This window comes from Culex pipiens, chromosome 2 (assembly GCF_016801865.2).
Source record: "Culex pipiens pallens isolate TS chromosome 2, TS_CPP_V2, whole genome shotgun sequence".
Taxonomy (NCBI): Eukaryota; Metazoa; Arthropoda; class Insecta; order Diptera; family Culicidae; genus Culex; species Culex pipiens.
Window position 1 is genome coordinate 99,530,907 of NC_068938.1, and position 6,381 is coordinate 99,537,287.

Sequence of the window (6,381 nt, forward strand, 5' to 3'; positions counted from 1 at the left end):
TTTTCCTCTCGAAAACAGCCTGTTAGTGCCTCCCGAGCAGCTGAATATCATTAATTACAGGCCCGCAAAGAGGGCTTCTGCGACTTTGGTCCGAAATAGCAGAAAGCCTAGCTCAAAATAGTACGAAAAATTTCGGAACCAATTTCACATCATCATTTCTCACTCGGGACCCCGGCGGGAGAGGGTCCTCCCGTTTGGCACCGGTCAGCCAGCGGGGAACCTCTCAACGGTCAGTATGGCGCAAAACTTTCGGACGCCGGAAAAATACTGGAAGTCAAAGATTATTTGATTTTGCCTCTTGTTTAACATTAATAATAATTTTCCAAACAAAAAAAATCTGCCGAACTTGCTCCTCGGGGAAGGCGGGAGAGGGGTGCAGTTGAAGTTGAAACAAAAACAGCCGAACTACATGGGTCTATGCGGCGTAGCGTCGGGAGTCATTAATCGTTTCGTAAAACGAGCGAAATGATTGATTGGATTCGGCTTTTTCGGGGTCGACTTTGTAATTATGACTCCGTATGCCGAATTCAGTGAGCAGGAAACTGAAGTGGCGTTACAATTTCACTTATCAGGCGTTCGAAGAATGTTGAGCAATACTTTTCAATGTATTGCAAAGTTGCGTGCTGATTATGTTTACTGGTATTGGCAAACGCAACTTCACGAAGCATCATTCGACGGCAAGAAATAGATGCACACTAGGGTGGTCCAAAACCGGGCTTTCTCGGGGTTACCCCCTGAAATCATAGATTGACCTATCACTAGGCTAAATTCCAAATTTGAGCTCATTCTGACCACGGGAACCCCTCCCTCTAATCGCTTGAAATTTGTATGGGAAAAATCGTCAAAATGTATGGAGAAAAGTAACTGTTTTAATTTTTTACCAGTGGAGGGCGCAATAGTCGTCCAATGTTTATCAATTCTTAGATGTAGGACCTTCATTAAATTTAGAACAACTTTTCCGAAGACAACATATTTTTAGGATTTTTTGCTGAAAAGTTATTAGCATCCGAATAGGATCGGTTTTACGCAGACGGCTCTAAGGGGCTACCTAGAAACAATTATTTTCAAATATTTTGCCCCTTTGAACCGGCCGCGCAAAAATGTTTCTTTTCGGAAGCTTTTTCAAGATTTCGGAAATCTTAAAAATGTGGTGTCTTTGGAAAATTTGTTCTAAATTTAATGAAGGTCCAAATTACTATGGGGAAACTTGCATTTTCACATTTTTGAAATTGAATGAATGTTTTTTTTTATGAAACTAACACCGTATAGCCCTCGATGTCCTTAACAACTCTCTAGAAGACAGTAAGAACAATCGTGTTTAATTTGTATTTCATGGTTCCTTCGGCAATGTTGGCAAAAAAGTGAGTCATCTTGCCCCACTTTTCCCATACTTATCATTAGAACTAGATTGTAAATTCTTAGAAATTTTGGAAATTGATACTTTTTTCTCACTAAAACACTGATGAATAGTTCTTAACAATTTCGCAATTTTTAAATTTTTATGTTTTGATTTGGATGAAACTTTGTCCATGCATTCCTTATGTCAATAAAGCCATTTTGCATCTTTGTTTTTCCATACAAGTCTCCATTAGGGTGACAATAAAAAAAATCGACATCAAGGATATCCTCTACCCCTCGATTCCTTAGACAAAAATAAGTATCTGTGCAAATTTTGACCCAAATCGGTTAAGGTTAATGGGTCGCTTTTTATCGTTGAAGTTTATATGGAGAAAATCGAAAAAATGTATGCAGAAAAACATCGTTTCAGCATTTTTCAGCAAGGTGGCGCGGATCTCGCCGAAAATTGTCCAAGTTTGAGATTCTTGTAGGAAATTTAATTTCCTACAACATTATCGAAGTGTGCAAAAAGATCCGAATTGATCCTGTTTTTTGGTGATTTTTTTAGAAAAAAGTATTTTCTTATACTAAATAACGCCTATATTAGGGTGGGTACGTTTTTCAAAAAGTTCTCGGATCAAGTTTTAGTATGGTTCCCCTTGTAGGGCATGGCCATAGGGACTTTCATGCCAAATATCAGCTCATTTGGTTGTAAACTGGCTGCGCGCATTGCTAAAAACTCATCATGATCAACTCGGATCTTCTTGCACCCTTTGACAAAGTTTTAGGGAATAAAATTTCCTACAAGAATCTCACACTTGGACAATTTTGGGCGAGACCTGCGCCACCTGCTGCCAAAATCGTGAAGCGATGGTTTTCCCCATACATTTTAGCGATTTTCCCCATATAAAATTCAACGATAAAAAGCAATCCCCTTAACCTAAACCGATTTGGCTTAAAATTGGCACAGTAACTCATTGCCTGAAGAATCGAGCCAGGGGGTATTTTTTCAGATCTTCAAAAATTTTCGATTTTTCTTGTCACCCTAGTCTCCATACAATTTTGAGAGCTGGTCATACAAAATGAGTATGTATAAAATTTATGAAATTTGTATTTTTAGAAGGGATTTTCCGATAAATTTGGTGTGTTCTGCACAGTTGCTAAATTTTTTTTAGATTTTTTTTATGTTTTTGGGGCTCAAAAAGACATCTTCTGGTCTTCCTGGTCAAAAAAAAATTTAAAATATGTTTTTGAAGCAAAATTGCATTTGTAATCAACAATTTTTTACAGTTTTTTGATAAAATGTAACATTTTCATGTTACAGCTTCAGTTAGGTATTCATTTTTGATTTCCTTTCGTTTAAAAAAAAATCTTGGAAGCAAAGCACCCCTGAATAAATATATTTAAAAAGATTAGAAAATGCTCTCCAATTTTCTCTCGGTAACTTTGAAGACAATAAGTTTCTGAGATATAGCCGCATAAAGAATTTAAATTGATGAAAATGATTTTTATCCAAGCCTGTAGCCTGTAAGCCTGTTATTTTCAGCTAAAAAATTTAACTTAAGCGAATTTTTCTGATCTGTTCCAGAATTATTTTTTTAGATTGAGTCTTAATAATGATATTAGGAAAATTATCTTTTGACAAAGTAAAACAAAAGAAGAACTTGATTTAAAAAATTTGAAATTTGTTGGTTAAATATTGACAATGCAACTTGGTCCTAAGATAAAACCCTTTCATTTAATGTCAAAATGAGCCTTATTGAACCTTTTTCTGAATTGATTCTAATCGATTTCTTTTTTTCATGTGACTTATTTCAGTAAATTGAAAAGGGGGTGCGAGAAATTGTTTCTATCATCACAACTTAAGAAGTGAGTACTTTGAATTCCTCGACATGACTGTTAGTAGATAGGCTAGTATAGATGCAGCATAATTCGATGAACGTAGATTTTTTCAACCGCCTTAAAAAAAATCGATTTGAATACATGCTATATGATCATTTTTTTAATCTAAAAATTCCATCATCTTTAAATCGTTCTAAGAATCTCACTATCATTATCAATCTAACATATGACAAAAGATGAACTATCGATCTTTACGTTTCTAATACGTTTTGATCAAGGGACACACCGCAAAGAAATGCGGAAAGGATGAAAAAACGACAAGTGCAGCAAAATATCCTAAAAAGAATAGGACAGAAGAAACAAAGAAAGTGGGCAGGTCAATCTGCACCGGCAAAATATATATTAGCGGCAGGTCTAATGAGTGACTAGAGAGGAGGAGGTGGCACTTGACAGTGAAAGAGTAGAAGAGGAGAAGAGAGCAAGGAAGAAAGGAGAAAGATTTCCTGGGACCGATTTCGGCAAATGTGGGAGATTTTTACGCCGATTAGGGCGAAAATAAGTGTCATTTTGGATCTGCCCTCGGCAATCGTAAAGAAGATCATCGACATTGGCGGTGGATCTCTTCTATTGTTTGGTTTGAAAAATTGCTATTTTGTTGCAGTCGGTTATTATCTACTGCGGAAGCTGCTTTGGCGGTAGCTTTATGGCCGGATCGGGGTCGGACCGGTTGGACCCCAAATTTCGGTGAGTTTTTTTTCTGGACAAGGTAGCCGCTTGATCAATGGGAATGGGGGCAGGAAATCGATTTGGTTTCCGGTCGTATTGAAAAAAGGTCTTCCAGTAAGATAATTAAGGTTGTATCGTTTTAATATTAGCTGCTGTTGGTTTACTTGTACTCTGTTATCATTATTGTCCGATGGTTTCAAAAATCTCTGCGTTGTTTTAAGTTTCAACAGCTATGATCTTTTTAAGAATAACATAAAGCAAAAAAAAAATACAAAAATCATGCAATTTTCATCCAATAATTGACACTGGCTGACGGCCGGCTAGGTTCCTCTCTTAATCTTAAGTTCGCGTATTTCATGTCTCCTGGCAGCTTCCCCTGCTGGCTGGCTGTGCGAACGTGACTCGTGCGTGGAACTGGCTTTGGAAGCTGCGTACGATATGGTTTTGGCCTGCCTGAAGAAGAAGAGGAAGAAGAAGGTGGTGATGGAGGTGAACGGAAGAATTTAAATACAATATGAATAAATTTTAATGTGCGAGCACTTTATGCGATTCCGTTCCTGTGTGCGACCTGATGAGAGATGGGGGGAACGACCATGACGTTGGATCATGGGCGTCGTTTTGTTAATGATTGATTAATTTTTCGATTGGGAATATCTCAGTAAATTTTTACCTAAATTAAGGTTGAAATGCCATTTTGAGCGACTGCTTTACCTTTTGACCTATATTGATTTACAAAAGTCGATTTCAATTCTTTCTTAAAAACCATAAAATCTTTGTGTAATGTTAACATTTTTGTGACCGTCATCAGGGGTGACATTGGGTCTGGGGGTGAGATCGGGTCATACAAATTTTAGCATTTTTGTATGACCCAATCTAACCCCTAGACCCAATGTCACCTCTGATGACGGTACAGATTTTAACTACGATCAGATCGTGCCATTTTTTTCAATGCCTGCAATTGCCGTTTTGTCACACTGATATGCCCATATATTGTTAACATTTCTGATTATAACTCTGGATTTTTCAAACCAAATTTGAGCACAATGCACAGAATAGTCTGCTGAAAAATTTGGATGATGAAACTTCAAATTTGAATCCTTAATTTAAGAGTTTGAATTAAAAAAAAAATCCTAAGTGCTAAGTGTATTATTAAAGTTATTTTATAAATATACTGCCCATGTTCGCATAAATGACCAATATGCATTTTCATCACTTTTGATTTATTTATGCAAAACCGTGTGCTTTTCAGAAAATAACCAAAAATATCATCTAGAAGGTTATTTTTTTTAATTTTTCCTTCTCTTGCAAAATTTATTGTTAGAATATCCAATTACATCAAAATGAACTATAGTACAAATCATAGTTGAAAGGTACTCCAAAACTCTATTAGGTTATAAGAATTACGAAATTGTGAATTGATTATTTACTAATAAAAACTAATTGAATTGAATTGAATAACCAAATATATCCGGTACTTTTCTATAAATTTGGAGGAAATCCAGTATTTTCTCAAAACTTAACACGTAGCCTTATGTGTGGGCCAAAATTGAAATGCGTTCTTCTCAGCTTGCTGTTTTTGAATATGGGACATGTATACGGACATGAGCAGTATCATTTTTTCAAATTATTTCTTAGATTTTATGATTTTTCCTTTGTCCTTTTCCGATCAGTAGTCCCAAAATTAATGTTTGAAGCTTGAAAATGTCTCACTCGATTTAAAATAGAATAACAAACAAAAAAAGGTATTATTTAATAGTTTTCAATCTATTGTAAAGTTTTCTTCAAAATAAGTTTCTAAATTCTAAAAATATTTTGCTGCCTCCCAATTCTATGGGACTATTTATTTCTGAAATTGCGCAGCTCTCAGCTTAAATTGATTGAAAGCTGATATTCTCCCTTGAAAACTTGTTCTGCAAAATGTATTTTTTTTTTTCAAAAATCTACGTGCATGCAAATATTAAAATTTGTCCTTACTTTTTGAAATGGAACAATCCTCCCAAGAAGGGGATTTTTTTGTGAAATTTAATTTTTGTATTTTGTTTTGTTTTGTGTACTTTTTCTATGACCAAAAATGTAATTTTGCATCGAACGTTTATCCTTACAATTTTTTTACAATTCTTGTAGCTGTCCATACACTAAGGCTGTTAATATAATTAAAAATATGGATGAATGATCGATTTCCTGTCTTTGACAAAGATTTAGGTATAAACTACTCGCAAAAATAGTTGCACATTTTTCAATTATGGTTTTTTTGCGCAATCCATTTTTAGGTATGAAAAGTCGAATTAAAAAATACAAAACACGTTGTCCGGACGCCCATCATTTTGGCCTTGCGGGCCAGATTGAGCTATTCGGAACCGATGGCAAGCCAGACATTTAAAAAAAAACAGACAAATAAAACTGAAGCAAAAACAACTCTTGAATCAATATTTGTTCCAATTTTCTCACAATTGTTCTTGATATAAGAAGTTTCAA